Raw genomic sequence first — 26,588 nt, 5'->3', positions numbered from 1 at the left:
CCCATTCTACTTTTCCCCAAATCCAGTGCTTCCAAATGCAGATTTTACCCTTTATGCTTTGCCATAAAGGTCTGTCTCAGGCACTTGGCCATTGCTGGTAGGGTTGGGAGTTCCTGCGGGGGCACCAGAATCATCTCATGATCGAGTCTCCGATGTACCCGGCCATTCAGGCTCTGATACCCAGCCAACCACTCCCAGGCCATTTCTCCCTTATGCACCAGCATCTGCCTGTTTTGAATGTTTACATGGGGCACCCTAGTCCAGGCGATCATGCCACAGACTGCAAGTCTTCGTGGGAGAATTGGTAAATATCATATGGGAAGTTTCTACACATGGGCAATATGTCACTAAAACATCAGTTTTTAACTTTCAAAACTCATTCACCACCCCAGTGATACCAGAATGTTCCCCAGCCTGTGGGTTTGGAGTTCCTAACCTTTCTTTAACCAGCCTTCCTCATGATTCCTTCCAGGTCCATTGGGTGGGTCTTCAGAGTAGTTCACTGCAAACAGAAAGTTTCCAGACTTCAGAAAAGCATTCGCACTTCACTGTCTTCTCAGAATATGCATGAGGGAGATCAAATGGCTAAAGGCCAGCAGGCAGGACAAGTGGCAAGAGCTCCAGCCATGGGGTCCTGCTGTAGGACTCTCAGCCCCGTCTTGCCACCTTGCTGTGTGACCTTGGGCAAGTTACTTCTCCTCTCTGGGCCTCAGGGTCCTACTTTGTAGAATAACCTGCTTATTGGGGAGAAAGTCTAGGTGGCCTGCCAGCTCGGTGCTCATGATTCCAGGGGTTCCTGAGATCCTGGACTCAGAAACCAGAGAGATCTCGGGAGAGCCGCTCAACCCTAAGCAACACAGAAGTGATGATAATTAAATGCCTACAACTTTGGGTTTTGTGAGGAGTAAATGAATTGATACATACATGTAAAGGGCTTGGAACAGTGCCTAGTACACAGTAAGCACTCACCAAGTACGAGCTCTGACTCCCGTTACCTTCACAAGGGTTGTATCTACCCATCTTTGTGTCCCTGGCCACCACCACCCCCCACCCCCCACCCATCATGTGGGACCAGGCGGGCTCTGCCTGAATGGAAAGTTGAATTCAAATAATGAGTAAGAAAAACATCCATACCAAATATACGGGAGGGGAGGCACAAGGGGGCAGCTATTCTATGAAGAGACAAATATTTCTTCTGTCTTAGCCCTTTAAAGTGTCTGTGTTGGGTGGGGGTGGGGCGTCAGTACCGTCAGCCCCTCCCAGGCCCCCCACACCTCCCCCACCTGACTTCTGAGCCCTACTTCTGCCCACATCCCCCAGTCCTCCTTCTGTGATAACCCTGCAAAGCCCCACCCCCACTCAGCCCATCTCAATGGCCTCTCCGCCTTCTTTCATCCCATAGTTCATCTTCCAACTCAAGGGAAACAGTAGTCAAAAAAGAAACAGTCCTCCGCCGCCCCTCAGCCCCTGGCCAGTAATCTGAGCTGCAGAAGGAAAGGAGCAATTATGGTTTGGGGTTTCTCCTCCTCCTCTTGCAGCTCCTTGACTCACTTTTCATCTTTCTCCTGCCTTTTGAGCGCTCTGCATTTTAGGGGTGGCTGGAGGTGGGGGGTGCAGCGAAGCCCCCCATTTCCTTTGGAGTGAGATTGGGGGGACAATAGCAGCCCTGGGGCAGGGGGCTGCTAATCCACAGCCCCAAAGACTCTGCCAAGTGCCTGGCAGGCTCACCCCTCTCCCAGAAGGAAATTTATTAGCAGAGGCTGCGGGGAGGGCTGAGGTTACTGAGACTTCATTACTCTTACAAAATACACTATGGGACGTTTACTAGTGTCCCGTGAAGTGTGGCCATAAATCAGGAGCTCTGCAGCGCTTGTCAGAAGAAATGAGGAAAGTGCGTTTGCTCGCACCCACCGTGGCCTTGCAGTTGACCTCATCCCCAAAGCAAGGCCACGAACCTTGACAAAGCTGCACCGCTAGCAGCCCTTGGGGCATCCTCCCAGCCCCATGGCTGGGCACAGGTTTGGCCCAGCCTCCACAGTCTGAAGGAACATGTGTCCAGGTTCAAAACTACACATATCACACATTGAATCTCTCCTGGAAATAATATTTCCTCTGACAATTTTATTCTCCCGGCCCCAGGGACCTACAAAACTTCTGTGCAGCACGATCCTGTTTCTAATATGTGTGTGTGTGTGTATGTGTGTGTGTGTGTGTATACACATATATATATGTGTGTGTGTGTGAAGGAAATACACTCAAAAGTTAACAGCAGTTCTCTCTGGGCACAACAATTATGGGTGATTTTTATTATCTTCTTCATACTTTCCCAGATTTTCCACACTTTAAAAAAAATAAATATGGGTGATGTTTATAATCAGAAAAATGTTACTTTAAAAAAAAAAAGAAATTCAAGACTCAATCCCGGGGAAAATATGCCGATGTTCGTGTTATTTATAAAAATGTAAAACTATAAACAACCTCAACATATAATAATTATTCCACATTCCAGAACAGAATATCACCCAGCCACTTAAAATACTGGCTTTGAAGAGGTGGGGGGAAATGTTTATGATTTAATGCTTAGAGGAAAGAAAAAGGGCAAAAAAAACCACCCAGGCCATTTTATATGCATATGCTGACTTGTACTGTATAAAAATTATACATACGAAAAATGCCTCAAAGAAATATTATTATTGTATTAAGGGGTGGGCTTCTGGAATATTTTCTTTTTCTCTTCTCCATTTTCCAAATCTCAGGTAATGAGGTTATAGTTCTTTTGTAATTTTTAAGTGTTTGAAAGGAGAAAAAAATGCAAGCTGGACTGGGGGTTCCTACTCTCCTCACCCTCCCCGCCATAGCCCAGTACCACACGCATGTTCTCACCCCACATTAAAACATGAGGCCTGGGGTGTTGTGGTGGGTTCAGTTCCGTTGGGACAATCTGGAACAATCAGCTCCACCAATGAAATTTTATGGAGTTTCTTACTTTGAAGCCAAGTAATGAGACTTGGCCCCTGACCAGGCCTTGAAATGTTCAAAGCACCCCCCCACACACCCCATCAATTAGCTAATCCAAGGCATCCGAAGTAGGTAGGCGGGCAGGCGGGCATCGAGGCCCTGGTTTCTAGAAGAGAAGAGGGGAGGGAGGTGTCCCTGTCTGAGGCTAAACTGGGACCCAGCTTAATTTAAGGCCAGACCCAGGGAGCTGGGGATCCTTCTGGAGAAACGCCCTCCCCCAGCTCAGCAGCCAGCGCACACAGGTCCCTTCCTTCTGTCTTTTTTTTTTTTTTAAAGATTTTATTTATTTATTTGACAGACAGAGATCACAAGTAGGCAGAGAGGCAGGCAGAGAAAGAGAGAGAGAGAGGGAAGCAGGCTTCCTGCGGAGCAGGGAGCCCGATGCGGGGCTCGATCCCAGGACCCTGAGATCATGACCCGAGCCGAAGGCAGCAGCCCAAACCACTGAGCCACCCAGGCGCCCCCCTTACTTCTGTCTTAACTGAGGGACACTCCAGAAAGAGAGATGGCTGGAGGTCTCTGAGCTCTCTCTGTGGGGTGGAAGAATACATCATCTGGAAATGAGATGTCTGTTTGAAGAAAACAGGCTGGTCTGGAGCACCCCCTGGCTGACCAGCGTGTCCACTGCTGCAAATCAACACCCCATGCCTCAGCACAGATAAGAGGTGCTACTGGTCTCTCTTCAAAAAATAGTCCCTGAGAGTTTTCTAGATGCTGGGTAAAAAGGAACAATCCCTCACTCCCTCTGTCCCTCCATTTATTTATGTATTTATTTATTTATAAATATTTTATTTATTCATTTGACAGACAGAGATCACAAGTAGGCAGAGAGGCAGGCAGAGAGAGAGGAGGAAGCAGGCTCCCTGCTGAGCAGAGAGCCAGACCTCAGGACCCTGAGATTATGACCTGAGCTGAAGGCAGAGGCTTTAACCCACTGAGTCACCCAGGCGCCCCTCTCCATTTATTTATTTTAAAAACAAATCAACCTTCCTTATGAAGGGATTCCGCAAACCTAGGAGAGGGGTGCATTTTGCGAGGCTTAGCTTGGGTTGGAGGCGGGGGAGACATGGGGGTGGGCGTTGGCAGGCTGCCTGCCCTGCCTTTATTGACTGGGGGCAGGCGAACCTCTGGCCTACCTCAAATCTTCACCTTTCACTCCACATTTTGAATGTGTCTCCCAGCATTTGGAATTTTAGTGGCATTTGCTTTGATTTTTAAAAAGGTTAGGGGGGTGCAGTCCAGGACCTTTGCCTTGAAGCACTGAGTTCTCTTGGCAGCTCTAGGGAGTCTGGCAATGTTGAGACCTTTCCTGGCAGGGCTAAGAAGATGAGCTCGTTGGTTGTGGTGTGTTTAGAAGTTTAAAACAGCAAAAAGAGAGATGGTTTGTGGGAGGGGGGCTTGGGCCTGGGAAGGGAAGGGGGGGAGGGGAACAAGACCTCAGATCGGCTCTCCTCTCTACTGTAAATTACAAGCCTGCTTTTTTAAATTTCCTTTCCCAGAACAATGTTATTCATTCAATTCCAAAGTAAACATTGGGCTTAGATACTCAACAGTTTGGGAGAACAAACTGTCCTCGTTGTTAGGGTCTTTACCTGTCAGGGGCCTGATTAAACCCATATATCTTCAAGGCGGCCATCAGCAGGCGTAGTGGGCTATGAGGAAGAACCAGGCACCAGCTACCCACCCCCTCTTTGCCCCCTCCCCACACAGATTAGGGTAGCCCACAGCCACCCCCCGTCCACCCTGTGCCAGCCCTGGACTTGGTGCTTTCCCCTCTCTCCCAGGGCTGGTGACCCAGGGTGTCTGATCAGGACTCCAGCCTAACCCTGAAGGTTTGGGGTAAAGGGGAAATGCTGAGGCCTGGAGGGTACTAGGGAAGGGGGAGGGCGAGAGGAAGGTGGCACCTGAACCGCCTTCAAAGTGATAGATGTTTGTAGTACAGAGTTGATTTGGGGAGAAGCACAAGCCATGGGTAATAAATCATGCAATCCGATGTCAGTGCTAAGAATATGGAAGCCCATTTCCTTTCTCCTATGGGAAGGCCACTTAATTAAGAGATCTCTGGGTACTCAACTTTCCTCATAAATTTTAGAGAGCCGTAAAACTCAGCGTGTGTGTGTGTGTGTGTGTGTGTGTGTGTGTGTGTGTGTGTACGTGCACCCGCAGGGTGGATGTGGGAGAGCACATTCAGAGCTCTGGTCAGAGGGTCACTCACACTTCAACTCTTTTGTTCTTTGGGCTCCTGCTCAACCTTTTGTGCCTCAGTTTCTCCACATAGGGAATGGCGGTAACAGGCTGCTTCTCACATCCTTGCTTCAAGTGAGCATCAAGAAACTGAAACTGGAAAGCACAAGGCGTAATGTTGAGTGAGCGAAGTGGGGCCGGGCTCCAGCAGGGGTAGGTGAGGAGGGGGGTAGGGGCCCATTGCCTGGGCTGCGTGGGGGCGGATGCCAAGCCCAGTCCCTGGCCCCAGATGACAGTTGCAGATGTGGGGAGCAAAGCTTCCACCCCTCTCAACCCTCGCCCCAGGGAGGGAGCAGTCGTTCTGCTGAGCTGTCCTCAGAAACCTGGGGCTGGAATCTTAAGTTTCCTGTGCTCCTCTAAGGAATATTTAATTTCCAAAGTACAGTCTGCTTCTCTTCCCGAAGAACTCGTTTCCCCTCCTGGCTTATCTGATTGTGGGTATCTCAGGGAGCAACCTGTCACCTATCATTTTCCGCAAAAGTGAACATTAGCAGTTGGGGAGCCGCAAAGGGGGCCCCGGGGTGGGGAGAAACACAAGCAAGTTGCAGAAGGCCAAGGATGGAAAGAAAAAGCCCGAGCTAAGTCAAGTTCTCACTCACATGGAAAGGAAATGTTCTTGCATGCTGTTTTCCCTGTATAGCTCACTCATTTCTCCTTCCCTTGGGTTGCACCGTGTCCCAGAGAACAAACAGGTAAGGCCAGAGGGCGGTCCCGAGTTGCTGAGGGAGAGCTCGGCGAGGAGAGAAGAAGCAGTTTCATGATAGGTCACACTGCTGGAAATGGGTAAATCCAGTCCTCCAACCCAATCCTGCCAGGCTCTGCACGGCACATAGAGCTAAGCTTCTAAGTATTGGGTGATGCTTTGTTTGATGTTTTGTTTTGTTTGTTTTGTTTTGTTTCATTTCATTTCATTTCAGGGCTGTTCATTCATGGTGTTGCAAGACAACAGGGGACAAATGTATGGAAGTTGCTCTGAGCCAGTGGCTCAAGGCCCTTGATGTAGGATAGATCGGAGGTGGTGTCTGGGATGGCTTGGGCATACTCCCAACTCACAGCCAACTTGTTTGGTTCTTTCAAGCCCCAGATTCCACTGGGTAGGGAGCGCTGGTGAGGACTGAATCAGACAATGACTGTGAGCATGCCAGGCATGAAGGGGTCTCCCATGACACGTTAGTTTCACTCTTCCAGAAAATAGGAAGATGCGTTTGAGCTAAACAGCTGGCATTCAGCACCCCCATCCTGAGCTGTGCTTGAAATAATAAGATTAAATGCTGGGAACTGTTCTCCTGGCGCTCCCTCCTTCATAGATGATGATGCCAACAACCAGGGAATGGGAATCAGAATACAGAAGTGAGGCCTGATGCTAGAGGAAGAGAGCTGAGAGCTCCAGAACATTCCAGATCTGCTTAGACCCATGGTTCCATCACGTCCTTGTTGAAATGTTCTTTTTTTTTTTCTTATTTGTCTTTTTCTACAGTAAATACTCATCACTTGTATAATGCATGAAATAATAAAATGTCTTTAGAAGAGGATTCACATTTAAGATACATAAGACTCCTTTCTATTCCTTTCCTGCTGTCAGGTACATTATAAGGTAGGTCGAAGTTATGAACATGTCATTAAGACAATCTCTTTGGAAGCGTCACTGTTCCATGGTTCAGCTAACAAACACGTGGTTGTGCTGACTGCCTCACAGGTGTCAGGCACCGTGGCACCCCATGGTGACACAGATGACAAAATCACTCACTCTGACCAGCACCACACAGCTGAAAACAGAGCCACATAGAGTCCTTACGCCCTCTATCTGTAGAATGTGTAGAAGACCCGGAAACCCACCCCAAATTCCCAACAGGCCACAGACACGAGGCCTCAGGGCCAGACAGGACATGAAGGAAGTCCCTGGCCCTGGCCATGTAGACTGGGGCAAGAAGACCCAAAGACCCCGGCATGTCCCAGGCATCCTTCCTAAAGGGGGATGCCTCTACTCAGCTCCGGATGGTTGTTCCCCCTGGGAATATGAACATAAGGCTGGCATGGCTTCCACTTATTTATGAAAAACTGAAAATCTGTCTTTTTATGTGAAATCGCCAGATTTTCAAAAATAGCCTTTTGATTTGAAACTCTTGGTAGAAGGGACCCTAAAATAACTCAATAACTAAATATCCACTCACACAATCCTGTGAAATGCATACTGTAGCTATCCCAATTCCATATTGAGGAAATTGAGGCCCAGAAAAAGTAAATAATGGGCCCAAGGTGACACGGTTAAAGTGGGTCGGGGGAGAGCCTGGCACAGGAGGATTTAAGGGAGGGACTATAGACCCCTGTGTTGAATCAAAGGAGACAGGACCCATTTTTCTACCATAACGGTAAATTGGCTCCAAATTAAGCCAATACCCAGTTCTTATTGCTTCTGCAAGGAATTAATAAACCATGACATCTTCTGAAATGAGGGAAGGCCAGCTGCTCAGAGAGATGTCAGAAAGTCCTTTATAGGGCTGGAGTTGTTCTGCCTTAGCAAGTAAAATTATTATGCCACAAACACGCAGAGAGGGAAAACAGCAGGAGCTGCCAACACCCGTGCCCGCTCCTGGCTCAGCTCACAAGTGTGCCCACCACTGGGAGACAAGGCCCTGCAGTAACCAGCTTGCAGGCATTAATGGCTGTGGCCTCTCAGAGAACATTCTGGAATATTTTAGGTTTATATTTTGCAGATGGCATGCCAAGTTATTCCCTCATTCTGCCTATTAGATGGTTAGTTTCCTTTTCCTAGTTAAAGGATTAACTAGAATTATCAGTAATCATGAGCTTCCCCCAAGGACAGGTCAAAGGAAATTAATGGAAACTGCAGCAATAGGGACATGAGTTAGCTCCACAAGAGGAGTTCCTGACTGGGAGAATTAGTCCTGGCGTGGGTAACTAGAGGGTGGAATTAGAACCCATCATGGAATCCAGGCAAAGCTGGAAATGCCTTCAGGCTCTGGCTCAAAGAGAAGGTTATAGGCAAACAAGAAGGAGAAGGAAGCCTGGTTAAATACTTCACTGTGGAAAGTTCTAGAAACTCAAAGCTGAAGGGAGACCTTCGAAAGACTCCAGCCTGACTCTTTAAGAGGAGAAAACTGGTCCAGAGTTGGAAAGAAACTTGGTAAGCATCACACAGCTAAGTAACAGGAAGTTGGAGCTCAAGGTCCCAGTCTGGCCACCGCTTCCCCGCTTTGAGCTAGTGAGGTTCACTAGAGATGAAACTGCAGAGTTCTTGGGTTCTCAGTTTGTCATTCTCTAAAATGGAGCATTAGACTTAGCATGTCATCATGCAATATCTATTTACATGTCTATGCCCTCTCTAGACTCTGGTGAATGTCTCAAGCCTGGGAACCATGCTTCCTCATTAAGAAGTTGAGGTCGGGTGCCTGGGTGGCTCAGTGGGTTAAGCCGCTGCCTTCAGCTCAGGTCATGATCTCAGGGTCCTGGGATCGAGTCCCGCATCGGGCTCTCTGCTCGGCAGGGAGCCTGCTTCTTCCTCTCTCTCTCTGCCTGCCTTTCTGCCTACTTGTGATCTCTCTCTGTCAAGTAAATAAATAAAATCTTTAAAAAAAAAAAAAAGAAGAAGAAGTTGAGGTCACTGTGTGCCCTCCACATGGCCTGACCCATGGTGGCCTCTCAGTAACTAGTGTGGAATTGGGTAAAGAGTCAACTTGGATGGTGCTGAGGCTTAGTTCCTGTGTGTGCACTCTGTGAAGCGCTGGACAAGATGTCTTTGTGCAAGATAGGGTCATTATCACCATTGAAGCAGATAAGAGACCTGGCCTCCTGGGAGCTACATCAGATATGGCAAATGCTACTTGTTACATCTTGTTGATGTTCATAAAGGCATCATTACACTATTAATTATGTTCAAAAATACTCATTACACAGTTCTGATAGTTTGACTATTTTCATTTAAAAATAGTCAACAAAATTTAAGAGCAATCAAAAACTCAGTCTTTAAAGGCACATGCTCATGAAGCCTGGTTCTAGAAACAGCCATGCCATTCATTCAGATGTCTATTGTCGCTAATGGAATGTTCCAGATTCTTTGATGGCATAAAAGTGAAGTAGACTTAGCTCCTGTCCCCCAGGAACTGGAGGGGAAATGAGACTCAGGTGACAGTGCCTAAAACAAGGTAGAAGTGATGGCAGGGGAGACGTGTGGCGAGCTGGCTTGGCCAAGGTACAGCCATTGAGCCCACTTCCTGACCAGCACAACCAACATTAACCCACTGCATGTTCACAGACCACACTGCAGGCACAGCTAGAGGCAACTAAAGGCTGGCTAATGACCAAGGCCCCCCTGCCGAGAGCTTAGGATTCCTCACCTCCAGCCCTCCTCATTTCCTGCTGTGGAATATCTGCACACAGGATCCATGAGGTTTAATTGAAACAGAGAGGAAAATGGAGCCCCAGAAGGGCAGCCTGGGATATGTGTACATGGAAGAGAGAGTGCAGGGTCACTGCTGTGGGGGCTTGTCTTGGAATGGGGAGAGGAACAGTGTTTATGGGCTGAGGATATGGTTAAGAATTCCACTGCCAGCAGCAGGGCATCCCAAGTCCAGGGTCATGGCTGCTGGGCATATTTGTAAACTCTAGGCTGCAGCATGAGAGCTTGGAAAAAGCACCATATTTAGAGTCAGATAGCACTAGATTCAAATGTGAGCTCTACCATTTAGTGACTGCCCAGCAAATTGCTTGACTTCCCTTTTCCCATCTGTAAAATTGGATTAAATGTGCACCCACCTCACAGGGCTCATGCATATGGCAGCCTAATATAGCCTGGCATACAATGTGTGCTTAGTAAATGCTTCCTTACTCACCCACTCCTGCCCCCTTGCAAGACAAAATCATTTATACACAGGAGTGTGGGCACATGCCCAGTTTCTTTTGGCTCAGAGTAGATACACAAACTATCATGCATAGGTTTTCACTTTGAGTTCTGTGTGTTAACAACCATTTTTCCTGTGGAGGCACAGTCTTGGGCAAACGCTCAGTGAGGCTGTGGGTGATGATAACTCCTGAGTTAGTTTGGGTTCCCTAAGAAGCTGACCCAGAGCAAGGTTGAAGTGTGAAGAGTTTATTTGGGGGGTCATCCCAGTAAACACTGATGAGGGAGTGGGGAAGTGAAGCAGAGAAGGGAATAATGCCAATGAAGGGAGTGTGAATGTACATGTTATAATAGGAGGCAACTGGTAACAACTGAGGGGCGTGATCCCACCAGGAAATTTGGGGAAACTATAGAATGCACCTCAATCACCCACATTAGGAGGGAGGGAGCTGGGGTATTTATTCTCCAGCTCCCATCTATCATTGGCTAAAGGATATTCCTGGGTATGTGATCTCCTAGAAATTCCAATCCTCTGCACAGGCAGGTTAAGAAAAAGCCTTCAGCCCCTCAGGTGCACGTGCTTGTAGAAGAAAGTGATAGCATCCTCCTGGTGCAGACTGAAATGAGGACCAAAGGGTGTGAATGAGGTACTGCTAGCAAGTGTATATCTCCATAAATGTATATCTTTCTCATCACAGAATTGTGTGGGTTTGGGCCTCTATTTACATGATATTCCTACCTACACTTCCTTGTAGGCTTCTAAAATCTTCCAGCTCCCAATAAATATGCAGTATAACCTACTGAGACATGCATAATATATATTCAGGTGGCAAAATCTCTTAGGGAAGTAACTTTTCTTATATTTTTTTTACTGTGACTTCTAGCTAGTGATGTACCCTCTCTGGCCTTGGCTTCTTTATCTATAATATCAAGAAGGCTGTTACAATATCCTTAGAGTCCCCTACTTGGTCCCCTGGAGCCATGTAGAGCACATGGCAGGCATTCCCAAAGGTTGGTGGACTAAACAGACACGCACTGCTCCGAGTCAGACGCTCAATTCACTCCACCAGCTGGTGGAGAAAGACATTAAGCCCTCCTGCCGAGAGCTGGCAAGGACAAGCGGGCAAGATGGCAGCCAGCAGAAGGTGAACAGAAGAGAGCTGAATTCTGGGAAGGGAAGCTGATGGCAGACACGGCAAAGTCAGATCTCTGTGAACAGAACACCCACGGGTCACAAAATCCCCCCCCCACTTTAGACTCTAGATGACAACACAGGCTTCTTTGAAAGAACTGGACAACCGCAGCCCTCCCACAACAAACCACCAACCATGATGTCCTGAAAAGTCAGAAAGATATAGAAAGAGCAAGTAATTGTTCTATACTTTCAAGCCCAAATATCCAAGTCCCAGTAGCTGGGCACTTCAGGAGACACAGGGACTAAATAGGGTTTGGCCCGGACCCACCAGGAACTAACTTTTGCCCTTCCCTTGTTGGGCCAGAAGTTGCCCAGAGCCCCAACCTCTCAGTCTCCTTCTTCTGGCTCCAGGCTCACCGGAGACGGTGAACAGCTGTTTGCTATTCTGAGTGGAGGATTTTATACACTTGACGACATATTAAATCATATCTTAATGATGATGGGAAGACTTCTTGTTACAGCTACCGCGTGGGTAAAAAGAGGTGGACCATACGGCACTGGTGTTAATTTCATCTGGGTTATGACTGTGCAGGTGCACGGTAGAAATGGGACCAATAGAATAGTTGTAGTTTAACACTTCGCCTTCAGGCATTGCTTTAAAAGACTTAAACACTAGCAGCAACCTAGTTCTGGGTGGTGGAAAGACCGGTGGGTTTTATGTCCATGTATTTTCTAGGTTATCTACCATGAACATGAATAACTTTTATAACCAGGAAAAAACAAAAGAGGTATGCTTCCAAACATATGTGGGTTTGGGTTTTGTTGTTGTTGTTGTTGTTGTTGTTTGGTTTGTTTTTTTGTTTTTTTGTTTTTGGTTTTGGTTTTGGTTTTGGTTTTTTGTCGTTTTGAGGATGTTATAAGTTTTTAACCCATGGAGACTTTAATTCAGTTGCTGTTTTGAGAGGGTGGTGGGGCAGAAGTAGCAGAAGCTAAAAGAGGGAAGTCCAGAAGGAAAGGTAACAGATTTCTCCAGCCAGCGCCTAACACATAGTAGGCCTGTCACAATGAACTGAGGAAATGCTATTACTAGGCCCATGTGTTTTAATCTCAAACAGTTTCCCTTCATCTTGAGAAAACAGCAGTTGGCATATAGATACAGCATCACCTAAGGCAACTTCAGACAAAGTAGCATATGTTTGAGCTCTAATTATTCCTACCACTACTTTAAAAACTATCTTTGGCTTTTGGAGGGTGATGGGGGTCTGAAAGGGATACCTGCAGTTGTGTGGGATAGAAGGAATTCCCCCAAATATGCATGTACTCACTAAAACACGTGAATTCCAGAGAAATGTTGATAATAAACTATTAAATAAAAAAGCAAGCTATAAAATACTACATCCATTACAACCACATCTAGGAAAACACTATGCATAGTTACAAGAGCTGAAAAAAGTCAAAATATTGTTGTGTTGGGGTAGCTTTTTGCAAAAATTCTTAATGTAACTGTTGGCCAGTCAGGGCTTTTATCCAACATTTTATTATGAAAAATTTCAAAGAGAACAGCAAATTGAGAGAATTTCAGGGCAATCCCCTATTTACCTGCCACATTGATTCTGCCTTTAATGCTGCTGAGTTTCTAGACTAGTTTAGAGTGCTTTAAACTTTTCTATTATATCATATTTGGCATTGACATGAACATGTATAAATTCTAAAGCCTAAAGAACATCACTTTCACAAGTTCATCTCCCTGTGTGCTCTATCTTGTTCCCAACCCATTTGCTTCCCCCAGAAGCAGCCACACCCTGAGCTGTGTGTTGGTCATCATCCGCCTCACCTATCACACAGCTTTCATGTGTGTCTGCAAGCGCCAGGGCCAGCTAAGTCACACTGCGGTCACAAAGCAGTCTAAAATCCTAGCTGCTTAGCACGTCATCAGAGGTTTTCTTCCTGCTCAAGCAACACCCATGTCAGGTCCCTCCGTCCCTCCAGGACACCTTATGGCGCAACTCCAGTCCAGGATGCTTTGACTTTTGGGGTACCACTATCTCGATATGAGGCCTCCCCCAAGTCACCTCCATAGCAATGAAATGCTTCTATCCAAGAGCAGCACAAGCCCCTTTCAGTCCTCTGCAGCCTGCTTTCCTCATTCCCTGCCATGTCTGTACGATTTCTCCATGCTGTGGCAGCCAACGGTGTTTTCATTCATTTTCATGATTGTGTCATCCTCTGTCACGTGAATGGTAGGGCTCAATGTTTTGTCCATTTTCCCATCGTGGGACATTGGTGTTTCCAGTCTTGCAATTACTAACAGTGCCACCAGGTACGGGCTTCCAGGAGGACATGTTCAGGAGTTTCTCTGGGACACCAGTTGTTGGGAGGTTCTTACAGCTAAATTTTTTAGGAAGAGGGAAAAGGGGAAAAAAGGGAGCAGAAGATAGAAGGTGTTAGGTTGACATTTTTCCATTTTGCAAAGGAAGGTTGGGGACACAGGATTTTTTTTTAAAGATTATTTATTTATGGAATGGGTGGGAGAGGAAGAGTGGGGGCGGGGAGAGGGAAAGGGACACGCAGACTCCCTGCTGAGCAGGGACCTGCCGCAGAGCTCTGTCTCAGGACCCCAAGATCAGAACCTGAGCCAAAACCAAAAGCCGGATGCTTAAGTGACTGAGCCATCCAGGTGCCCTGGGGCTACAGGACTTAAAAAAAAAAAAAAAAAAAAAAAAAAGGAAAAGCAAATGAAAGTAAGCAGATGGCAAGGGGCAGAAAGATCGCAGCTTTTTATGCTGTCTTCTGCAAGGCACAGGTTTGACTGAGGAAGAAAAAGTCAGAGATTAAATCAACATTTCGGTTTTTTGCTGTTATTTTCTTATTTCTTTTTTTTTAATTTAATTCTATTTTTTTTCAGTGTGCCAAGATTCACTGTTTATGCCCCACACCCCATGCTCCATGCAATATGTGCCCTCCTTAATACCCACCACCAGGCAAATTAATCAATCAATCAATCAATTAACATTTTGTACAAAACTGCCAATTTACCAAGAAGAAACAAATGATGGACCTAAGCAGCTGTTTCTCTCACATAATCTGGAGTTTCTAAAGCAGTGCTTCTCAATGTCAAGTTGTCATCCTTTCAAGAGACAACCTGACATCTCAGAAGATTCCAATGCAAAGTTAATTTTCATTTGCTTCCTTTTTAAAAATAAATAAATGGCACGCCGTGATCTTTTTTTCCTTTTTTGCTAGAGGGACGCATGCCTTGGAATCAAAGAAATAATGACAAGGTATTTCAGCTCCCCAAAGACTGGTAATCACCATCACATGGCCCTGGAAAGAAATAAATGGCACAGGGGAAATAAGGTTATTCGTGACAGATTTTGACATGAGCTAACCAGGAATAATGCTAATCACATAACTTATCCAACTAGTTTCCTAAGAGGACCCCCTCATGTTATCTTTGACCATAAGCAAGGAACTGTGGCTTTGATGAATTCATTTGTTTTACATTCAATCTGGGGGAATAATAGAGGGAATCTGGGAACCCACCTCTTGAGAGATCAAGAAAGAAATTGAGACAGTCCTAAACAGCTTCGGGGTCAATAGCCAATGGGCAAATTGGATAAAACCTTGGGAGAAGTCTGAGAACCTGTCCCCTTTGGTTTTGCTAGTAAGAAAGAGCTGGATCTTAGCTCTGACCTTAGCGGATGAGGACACGTGGTTAGCCTCTGACCAAGGGCAGAGGAAGAGCATTGAGGGAACAGGGCTCCTTTCCGTGGGAAGGTAAAGATGACCAGCTCCCCATGAATTAGGAGCCACAGCTTATAATTCACTGATCCAAGAACGGGGCTCTATCAGGTTGAAACAAAAGTAGATGCACTGTTTATTCTTGGTGCCACCGACGGGGCAATTCTTTTCTTTTCTTTTCTTTTTTAAGATTTTATTTCTTTATTCGATAGACAGAGATCACAAGCAGGCAGAAAGGCAGGCAGATAGAGAGAGGAGGAAGCAGGCTCCCTGCCAAGCAGGAACCCTGGGATCATGACCTGAGCCGAAGGCAGAGGCTTTAACCCCCTGAGCCACCCACACGCCCCCAACGGGGCATTTCTAAGTGCCATCTGCTATGTATTGTCTCCTTATTTCTCAGCAAGCCAGTAAGATGTGTGGCGCTATCACTCAGGCTTTTAGGTGGCTGGTGACAGAAACCAACTAGGGTGATTTCATCAGAACAGTTTATCAAGAAGACATTGAGCATCTCGGCAAATTACAGGTAATGTTCAGAAACCAAGGCTCATATGGGAGGAAATGCCCCAGTTGTGGGAAGGACTTTCAGATGCTAGTCAAAGGCAAAAAACTAGCGGGTGTCCCCTAGGCAGGAGCTACTGGTGCCCACTTATGGTGCTTGACAAAATGCACTGACCCATTGGTCTTGCTTAATCTTTACCCAAAAACTCCTTACACCAACCCTGATAGGTGCAGAGGGCCGGCAGGTGTTCTTGTCATCTCATGCGGCACATCAAAGACTGAGGCCAGGTCAGCTCAGTGGCTTCTCTGTGAGCAGAGGCTGAAAGGAGGTACTTTGGCCATGGCCACTATATCATGTGATTGTTTAAGTACTTGGTTGGTTTTGTTCAGTAAAATGGGCCATTTAATGTTTCTAAAGATTATTAAAGCAGGAGTTTTTGAATGCTAATGTGTACAGGAATCACCTGGGGATCTTTTTAAAATACAGATTCTGAACAGTGACTGGGTGGCTTAGTCGATTGAATCAAGGGACTCTTGATTTCATGATCTCAGGATCCCAGGATGGAGTACTATGTCAGGCTCCATCCATGCTTGGTGTGGAGTCTACTTGGGATTCTCTCTCAGTCCCTCCCTCTGCCCCTTCCCCCACTTGCATGTCCTCTCTCTCTCTCTCTTTCTCAAATAAATAATTTTTTTAAAAAAATCAGACTCTCATTCAGTAAGACTGGAGTGAGACTGGCATCCTCCCTCCACCAGTTCCCTAGAGACACTGATGCTGCTGGTCCAGGAACCACGTTGTGAAAGCAAAGATTTAGAGGGTTAGTAATAAGTTTTAAGAGCAATACATGTTTTTAATCTGTGTCACACAACTGCAATATTTTAATCACTTGGTGAAGAACTGTCCGTGACACAGCTGGGAATATTTATTTCTTCCATGTTCTGATCATTTGTGGTATCTCTTTATTAAGTTTAAGGAAGGAGGTTTGGGGGCACCTGGCTGGCTTGGTTGGTAGAACATGTGACTCTCGATCTCAGAGTTGTCGGTTCGAGCCCCACATTGGACGCAGAGATTACTTAAAAATAAAAAAATTTAAAAAGAAGGAGGTTTGAGGGAGTAAGTTTGCACAGATAAAACAGTTGTTGAATTTGCTTTCTTCTCCAGGAGACCTGTGTGGAGGGTGACCCAACAAGGCAAGGAGGGAGAGGAAATGTAGCCTACTGCTCATGGGAACAGGCCTTTCAAGACAGTTCTATCTCAGCATGCAGCCCCCAAAATTCCACAGCCACCCTCTCATTTCAAAAGTAAGCTCTCTGGAAAAGTTTATGAACACCTGATATCCTGCACAGAGAAACACAAATGGAAAAAAGAAAAAATAACACAAAACAAATTAAAAACCTCCCCCCAGAGAAATGGCAGCTACACATCTCTGAGGGCCCAAGTCGAGCTTGAAGGAGCAGCTGGTCCTACTGGGAGCAGGTCATGGGGAGCCCAGTGGAACTAAGGTAAGTGAAAGGCTGAGGTCAGCTGAATCAGAGCAGAAAACAATTGCAGGAGGGAGCAGGAAAGGGGGAGGAGTCATAAAAACCACCATCTCCTCCCAAAAGCAAAGAAAGACAAAGGGAGAAAGAAGCAAAGAGAAACCAGATGCAAGGTTGGCCTGAAAGCCCAGCTTCAGAGGCAGAGCCAGGGCAGCGTGAGGATGGTGGAACAGATGAGGGGTTCAGGGGTGCAGGGTTGGGGAGCAAATGCAGCAGCTATGGGGAAGGGCAGTCAGCGGGGTGGGTGGGCAGGTGCCAGCACCAGAGCGGTGATTAGTAAGCAAAGGGGAGCGGGCATAAACCAGCCCTGGACAGTGTTTGGGGACAATTACTAGAAAGAAGGCCATTTGGGGGTTTCCTTTGTCTCCCTAAGTCACCAGGTGAAGCTACGCATATGCTCAATTGTTCTGGAGCCTGAGACAAAGGTTTCTCCAAAACCCTTGCTTGGGCTTTGAAAAATAAGGAAATAAAAGGGGTGCCTGCCTGGCTCCTTCGGTAGAGCATCCAACTCCTGATCCCAGGGCCGTGAGTTCAAGCCCCATGTTGTGGATGGGGCCTGCTTTAAAAATAAAAAGAAATATGGGGGCACCTGGGTGGCTCAGTGGGTTAAGCCGCTGCCTTCGGCTCGGGTCATGATCTCGGGGTCCTGGGATTGAGCCCCACATTGGACTCCCTGCTCAGCGGGAAGCCTGCTACTCCCTCTCACACTCCTCTGGCTTGTCTCTCTCTCTCTCTGTCAAATACATAAATAAAATCTTAAAAAAAAAAAAAAAAAGGAAATATTTCAAAGCAAAAGCCAAATTGGAACTCAATCACTCAGAATGGTTGTGTATTTTGTGAGTCACCTGTTCCTTACAGCATCATTGAAACCATAGCAAGCGTCCCCTTAGCACTGCAATTCCAAATATACACAAGTTCTGACCCCAAAACATATTCTCCATATATTATATATTTATATTCCAAACCAAAAATATCAAATTCTAGTGTGTTCTAGAACTTTTAATTTGCTAAACCACAGACATTTCCCCTCTCAAGACCTTCTTTTCTAGAATGCCAAAACAGAAGCTTCTTCTCCAACTCCCACACCCCAGCTAATAGGAATTCTAACCATTAAAGGTCATAGGAAAATATCTGATATCTCTACAAATGAAATGTTCAGCCTGCTTTAACACTGCTAACCAGCTCAGAGGTTTTCCAGAGCTGGCTGAAATGTTATTTCATGCCTAGAGGAAAAAAAGAAAAGGAACAAAAATAAATATGTAAAATAAAATAAAACGAATATTTCCTTCCAGAAAAGAGCCAAAGGGCAACCCCACTGTCAATTCTCGCCATTGCATAATGACGTGAGGGAACAAGGGGAAATGGCTTCCATTGAATCGTTCCCATGACTTCAGACACGTGCCAGGAAAATGGTGGAGGGCTGTGAAATCTCTAGCCACCCAGAGGCAGGCAAGGCCTTGACCAAGAGCTCCCTCAGGGAACAGCAAGGCCCCACAGAGAGCAAGCCTGAGGTAAATCAATGGGCAGCCCTTGCCAGGATGTGTCATGTGGGTGCAAAACATCTACCTCCAGGCAGCTGTGACCCATCTCACCACCTCTGAGATAGGGGGCCACCCTGACACAGGCCCCGGCAGAGCCGTATTTCCTCCTTAAAATCAGGTGCAGTGGGCATGTGCAAGAAGAGGGGAGCAGAGCTGTGCTCTGGTTACATAGAGTAACACGACGTCAGCAGTCGGGCTGGGTGAATTATAGGCTGGGGACCCAACAGTGGTCTTCTCATAAAGAAAGGGCATGAGCTTGCCTCTGAGTCATTCCCCCTTCTCCCAGGGATGCTATATGTCTACCACCCCCTGGAAGGCCCCACTCCAATGAGGGAGAAGTGCGCTATTAAATGTCACTTTGATATAAGGGCCTCTGTCTAGAAATTCAGTGTTGAATCATAGTGTGCTTGGTTTGAACAATATTGAGGGGGGCCGCCTGTGTCCCCTGGGTAGGTCAGCCTGGATCTGGACCCTATGCAATGATGACATTACTGCTGACATGAATCATAAGTGTGATTTATTTGTTCAAGCTCTGTATCCCAGGCAGGAGTGGGTTGTGGGGTTGACAACCTGCAAATTGCAAAGTGGAAAGTTTATGAGGCTGATTTATGGACAAAGTGAAGGGCCACTTTCTACACAGAAGACAATGGAATGCCTCCTGAAGCAAGGTCTTGTTCTTCTCAGACTGGGTGGCATCTCACAAAGTCTGACCTACCCATGAGGAAATGAGGCAGGAGGACCCAGAGTCACTTAGAGTCTAACTGTTGCATGGTGTTTACCATGATTCCCCCAACACTCATGAATATCACAACTCAGGATGTCCCTATCATAGCCTCCACCACCTACTATAGCCCTACCATCATGGCCTCTGTCATGTCCATGACCACTCTCCTCATCATCAGCATGGTCCTCACCTTCACCATGACTTTGCCACCACCATTATCATTCCTACCATCAGCCCATCACTCCCATTGTCAATAACCCCACTGCCACAGTCAAAAACTCCTGCAGCCACTTCACTGCTGCCTTCAAAATTCCATCAGCCCCTTTGGGGGGTCATAAGTCATCTTATAGTTTCCAGCAGGATTGAGCTATGAATGGGCCATCCAAAGAGACAGAGCCTGCAAGAAGCAAACACACTTTTCAGCATCATTGCTTAGTGGGTTCACAAGTCTTCACAGGTCTCCCCACCCACTCACCACCCTAAGAATCCTGTGGTCACACAAATCATGTTCTTCTTATTCATTCATGTCAGTAGAGGCTCCAGGAACAAAGGTATATACCCTCAGTGGGCTTCCCATGTTGCTAAGTGCTTTATTAGCTCTGGCCCCTTTGACTCCCCCTGGGCTGCACATTCCTCGTCTTCTGGGGCACCATCTCCTTGCTACTAGCCTGAGTCATTAACTCCGTAAAGCCAAATAGTGTCATCAATATATAGAAGGTCTGAGTTGGGAGTTCCTTCTCCTTTAGAGGATTACTAAAGTTATACCAAACTATCCACCCGCATTACCAATGTCCTAAACAGGAATGTCACCACCAGAACCATGACCACTATCCTCATCTTTACCATCATCACCATCATTGACATCACCTGACCACTAGCATAGTTTCTAGAAGAACAAACCCCAAGGAGTACTCTTCAGAAAATAGTCCCAAGGAATATACCATGTATAAGATGAAGAAAATTCCACCACCAGTTGAATTTGGGAAACACATGCACAATGCCCAATGTCCTTTAGCAGATTGAAGGCTCTGAGATATCCTGCAGGAGAGGAATCTGTGTAAGGCTGTGGGATCCAATATTTCTCAGGATTATATTACCATTCCTAACCTCTATGAACATCACAATGAGCCCATGTTCCACACAACACACTCTGAGAAGCACAGTTCTAGAAGCTTAAAATTGCACAGGTCACAGTGACATCAGCACAGATGCACTGTGGGCCACCTGTCTGAATGCTTCGCAGGCCCACACACTTGAGCACTGTCACAAAGCCAAAATGGTAACCTTCCCTGGGCCCTAGAAGACAGGGTAGTCATTGTCTCAGCCTGTACAGTACTCACTATGTCCTCTGAGTGTCCTACAAAGATGAGCATCATTCGTGCTGTCCTCAATGCATCCAGTCTTCGTGTCCCAGGCCTGGGAACATCTCCTAGCTTTGGATGTACATTTCCCAAGCCATTAAGTAATTAAGAAACATTTTACAGACACCTGAGCCTCTGGACAGCCATCCCTAAGGGCTGATCACCCAGCCTTAATGGCAGGAAGGACTAAACCCCAAGGTCATGGAGGCTGGAGGAGGGGTGAAGACCCCCCGGGACCACAGTGGCTGCAGCCTGACCCATTTCCTCACATAGCAGCAGCGCATAAGCACCAGTTCCAGATAGGAGCTAGTCTAAGTCCATCATTGGTCCAAGATAAAAAGGAAGAACTATATCCCCAGAGTAGATCTTGCATAAAGCTAAATGCATTCGACTCAGAACTCAGAACTGAAATTGTCAGTTCCGCTCTGGGAGTTAGAATATCCAAAACACGGGTGATGTTAGATGGTGGGTGTGTTTGTTTCCCCGGGACCATAATGAAGGACCACAAACTGTGTGGCTTAAAACTACGGAAATTGATCATCTCGCAGTTCTGGAGGCTCAGGGTCCAAAATCAAGGTGCCCGCAGGACCCCACTCCCTGTGAGACTCTGCATAGAACCCTTGCTCACCTCTTTCCAGCTTCCGGTGGGGGCCGGCAATCCTTGGCCTTCCTCAGCTTAAACCCCATCTCTGCCCCTGCCTTCACAGGTCCTTTCCCCTGTGTCTTCCCCTTCACCTTTCCTCTGGGTCCAAATTTCATCTTTTTATAAGAGTACCAGTCACCTGGGATGAGGGGCCCATTCTACTCCAGCCTGACCTTATCTCCTACATTCTGACCCATACTTTAACCCTCACCCTGAGGGCACCTCGCAGGAGGGAAGGCTGGTGTTGGCCTCACTGTTGTCCTCCCTGGGGACCTGAAGGACATGAATAGCCCCTCAAACTCCCATGGCAGGTAAAGAGGGGAGAGAAGGTCTCCTCCATCACCTCCTCCGCGGGTTTCTCACCTGAAGGGGAAGAAGGCTCGGCTATCTGGCCCCAGGACGAGGGGGTTCCCTCGGGCCGGACTGACCTGACCAGCCTTCCGGCAGTGGGCCCACAGGCAGGGCATGTACACCACCGGCTTGGCCTCTCGGCTCCTATTGCAAAACACAGTACACAGGCTGATGCTTGAGGCCTTGTCAGCCAGATGAGGGGGAGAGGCCTCCTGTTCCCTCCAGGCCTATCTGGCCTGAGAGCTGCTTTGGCATATCGTGAGTACTCAAAAGAAGCCTGTGGAATGGAAGAGAATGAAGCTGAATTTCATATTCCCCATTTCCATTTCATTTCTTTGGCTCCTTCTGTTCCCCACAGACCCGGCCAGTTGGCTCACGCTCCTTACACAGGCCCTGTCAATTCTGACTTCCATCTCCTTTTATACCCTGCTATACCTGCTCCCTAGAATACCTTTCCCTCCCCTCCATTTAGACAAATTCCAAGATCACTGGAGTCCCTGTGCCTCCATGACCGTGCCAGCCTCCAGAATGGTGAAGCTCCGTGCCAGGCATTTGGGATCTAGACCTTGTCCGAGGTTGCCTGTTACCTGCTTATCAAAAACAGATTTTCTCTCTCTTGTCATCTAGGAAACACATTGAAGTGTCACTCTAGCAACAAATGTTATACATCACTGTACTCTCCTAACTTGCATCCTGCCTCCTCCCCAAACCCTTCCCAAGGTGTTCACCCCCAATAAACATCTTACACACCAAACCCCATCTCAGCATCTGCTTCTGACAAACCAACCTGTTACGGAGATGGTGACAACTTTAACTGACGATCTAAAAGCACTGAGCACCGTGCATGACACACAGTAGGCTTAAGGGGAAGGCAGCGTGCAGACAGGTGTGAGTTAAATTCCTCCAAGCGGGTAGGAGAGCCCCAAGAACACCCCACGCCTAGTTCCCAGAAAGGCCAGGCAGGAGGGCCCAAAGACTCACAGGGACCTGTGATTAAAGAGCCAGAAGTGGATTCAGATGGCCAGGAAATATCGAGACTCAGCACGGCGAGCCGGAGTGAGGGATGGGTGGAAATCTATATGCAGAGGTAATGTCTTCCAGCTCCTTGGGCCCCCGCCGCCCTGCCGACTTCTGCCGTCTGCCCAGGAGTGGAAGCTGCTCAGCTTTGAGTTTTTCCTATAGAAAGAGCCCCCTGGCTATTATTCTTTGCAGTGTGAAGTGGAAAATTACCTGGATGGGGTTTCACGTGAAGCAGCAAGTTGTTAGAAACGGCTGGAGGGACTTCTGAGCTGAGCTTCTGAGATATGAAGCCTGTTCTTGGAGGGTGCCAGGTTAACGGGAAGAAAGAAAAGAAAAGAAAAAAGGGAGTATGAGGTCTGACCTCAGGGGCCTGGTGTCCAAGCACCTTGGCATGAGAAACTGAGGTTTGACCCATAACAAGCCACTCTGCCCACCTTTTAAGACTCCTTCAGTTCCCTTCACGAAAACTCCCCAAACTTAGAAACCCACAGGGTGCTTTCTGCTAAAGGCACCATGAGGCCGAGGCCCAGGGAGAAAGCAGAGCGGTGCGCCTGCAGTCTTCAGAGTCAGGCAGCTCAAACTCTGCCTCAGCTCTGTCTGTCACTTTGTGGCTGTGTGACTTCTGGCAAGTTGTGTAGCGTCTCTGGGCCTCCTTTAGCTGTTATTGTCTCTATTATGATGCTCTTCCTGCCAACAAGAGTTACAGTCTCCAGAGAAACAGATGAACATGTCTTGAAACAAAAGCAAATTGTGTGTTCCTCCTTGCTGGAATTCACCAGAACCAGTACAAGCTGAACTTCAGCTTCAAGGGGCACTTCATGCATTTGAGAGGGGCCTTGAAGGGCAGACTTCAGATAGGCCTGGGAAGGAGAGCAGAATGGGGAGCATAAAATGTTGAGATAAAACCACAAAGGCAGGAACGGGCGAGCGGTGCTTGTGGGACAGAGAAGAGGCTGGGGGCCTCCTGCGGATTTGGCCTCCGCTGGCTGATACTGAGGATTCCGAGGTTAGGGATACACAGTCTGGAGAGGGCGAGAGAAGTGAACATTCCAGGTGAATCAGGGTCTGGTCAGGGAAACAGAGACCCCAGAGGATAGCAAGGCATCCCAGTTAGCAATAGCCGAGAACCAGAGCCAGCCAGGGGGAGCTGAGGCCATGGGACCCTGCCAAAGGCTCTACCAGAAGCTGAGAGATACCTTGACTGCTCCCGACCTCCTGTCCTTGCTTCCCATCGATGGGACCTAACCAGAAGCCAGAACTGGCAAGGAACCTGGGAAATGTGGTTTGCAGCCATCAGCACCCACCCCTACCCCACAGTAGGAGGCAGAGCAGAGGAAGGCACACATGTAGCAGTGACCATTTTACCAAAATACTCCCAGATGCCACAAGAGGCCTTGGCAGGATGACTCCCCAGAAGTCAGGGCTGGTGAGGGCTTCCCCAGAGGGGCCAACACCTGAGACAAAGCCGGAGGAGGGTTAATGAGGAGAAGGGAGGACGGCTCCGTGCTGAGGCAGGGAGCAGCGAGCGGCAGTCCTGGAGGTGAGGAGGCACGGTGCCATTGGATCCAAGAGGACAGGCAGGGGCGGCCAACAGGAGGCAGGGAGGCAGGTGGAGGCCAGACCCCAGAGAACCTTCCCGTGGCATCTGGGCCCAACCCCAAAACCTCCTGGGAGCCCAGGAGGGTCTGAAGCAAGAGTGACCCAGTGTGAGCATCCTGAGGGCCTGTTGCTGCATGGAGCTGCTGCAGTGGGAATAGAAAGGGAGTTGGCGGAAACAGTGCTGAGGTGGAAGTAACAGGGTTTGGGGCGCCCTGGGGAGGCCCGGGGAGGGGGAGCCCAGGGTGACCGTCGGTTTCTGGCCTGAGCATCCAGAAGCTTGTGCCTCCTCACACGGCATCTCATTTGGCCTTCACGGAAGTCTGAATTTGTCAGTGTGGCCATCCCCCACATTACGGGTGAGAAAAAAGGCTCTGAAAGGTGACTTACACCTGTTCAGTCCCCAGCTAGCAACAAGTACACGAGGCACTAGGCAGAGGCTCTCAACCTGGGCTTGGCGTATGGCCAAAAGCAGGCTTCCTCCTCCCTGACCTGTGCCTGAAGTCTAGCGTTTCCTTCCATTGTGGGCCCTAAGCCCTGCAGCCAGCATCCGGGGCTCTGCGTGCTGTAGCAAGATTTCCACAGGAGGGTTCTGAACATTAACCTGGAAATACTGCTCACACGCCTCACATCTTCAAAATGGCCTCGCCAGGACCTGCGGCTAGATCTCCCTGCCTCGTGTGTGAGTAATCACACACACACACATACAGCCCCAGCACGGTTTTTAGGACTAGGTCAATGCAATTGCTTTACTTGGTAATCCTTGGTTTTTTTAACTTAGGCTTTTGAAAACATTGCTCTGAAAAGGGTCCATAGGCTTGACCTCGCCCAGAAAATTTTCAAAGAGAAACCCCGTCTAAAAAAGAATTCTCGTCCCCCCCCCCTCACCTCTTACACCACGATTCTTAGTTCACCTGGCCCATCCATGTCCCTGGGGGCTCAGTGAAGCGGGCGCCCTCCTGCCTGGAAGGCTCTCAGAAAGGAATGGAGGACCTCATGGTTCTCCTCAGTTGACACCACATGGATACGTCAGCTTCAGCCCCTGGTTTTTCAGCATGGCTCCTAAAAAGCATGTTTGTCTCTGTCAGGCCATGGGTCCCAGGACTGGGGCTCAGACACCGCAGTCACAGAACACAGGAATCCCTCGAGTGCATGACTGACCCTCGCGCAGCCGGGTGGTCAGGGAAGGCAGAGGAAACGGAAGGCTGGAGAGGCTCAGAGGCTTGGGCCGGGGACTCCCACCCCACCTGGGGCTCTGCCGGGATGTGAGGAGCACTCAGTCTGGGTTTCTTCTGACTTGGGCACCCCAAGAGCCTGGCACCCCAAGAGCTTCCACAGCTTCTCCTACAAGAACCAGGGTCTCTCCGGACGCTGGCCCTGAATGACCCGCACTGCGATGGCTCCTACCATGTCTTCTCAGGACTAAATGCATTCTACATGGTTGCCAACCCCAACTCCCCCTGGCAGAGGCCAAGGGACCCTCTGGCTTGCCTCTGCCCCCTGCCAACCCCAGCCAAGACAATGTTGCTTCGTGTGCAGCCTATTAACTGCAGAGGGAAACTCTGATGAAGGCCAAGCCTCCCACCCCCTTACTACTGTCCAGCACCTGTCGCCCGGTGCCACCTAGCCCAAGTGCCCATAGCAACCCCTCCCTCCCCTCTTTATATCATTCCTAGAACCCAGGAGGGGTTCCCTGGGATCCAAGACCCAGCAGAAGGGCCCAGAAAAGATGATAAATCTGGAAATTGCTGGGTCAGAAGCTAACACATAAGCAGGCAAAATGTGAGTGCTCCACGGGCTGAGTGCAGAGTGGCCCACAGGACACTGGGCAGGACTGGGGAAGGAGCTGTGCACATCGGTAGAATGATGCAGCTCAGGGGCTCCACAAGGGCAGGGCTCTGTCCACACTGCAGGGCTGAAGGCACCTGGATAGACCACGCACACACCTAGTAACCCTCTTCTGGGCTCTGTTCTGGAGATAAGCCTGTCTCCACATCCTCGCACTCTCTGTCCTAGCGATGGCTGGTTGGTCCAACCCCATGCCATATACCCTTCAATCCGAGCCAGTACAGAGCATGGAGGAACAGAGGAGATGTAGTTCATGCCCCTAGGGGTGCTGGGGTCCCTCTTTGGAGGACATTGTCAGATACCACCCCGACTCCCCTTCAAGGAAGGACTTGCTCCCACAGCTGCTGGGAGAGGTCAGCTGTCAGCCCCTCAGGCCTCAGCTGCCAAGAGCTGCCCTCTCCCAGCCGCCCACCTCCAGTTCCAGCCATCAACCTCAGGTCCTGGGGAGACCTACTGTGACCAAAGGCAGCT

General features: G+C 48.3%; 1 long non-coding RNA gene across 1 annotated transcript; it reads right to left on the bottom strand.

Moving 5' to 3' along the window:
• Positions 1-12,793: 12,793 nt before the first annotated feature.
• Positions 12,794-25,326, bottom strand: LOC309866025. The gene is made up of 4 exons (XR_014312374.1): positions 25,184-25,326; positions 23,108-23,695; positions 22,884-22,969; positions 12,794-13,643 (listed from the first exon to the last, which is right to left on the bottom strand). It is a non-coding gene; the product is annotated as an uncharacterized lncRNA (long non-coding RNA).
• Between the last annotated feature and the right edge of the window lie 1,262 nt (positions 25,327-26,588).

Source organism: Mustela nivalis (genome assembly GCF_964662115.1).
Source record: "Mustela nivalis genome assembly, chromosome: 5".
Taxonomy (NCBI): domain Eukaryota; kingdom Metazoa; phylum Chordata; class Mammalia; order Carnivora; family Mustelidae; genus Mustela; species Mustela nivalis.
The sequence above is the reverse complement of the archived record's forward strand: the minus strand, read 5'-3'. Positions and strand labels throughout refer to the sequence as shown.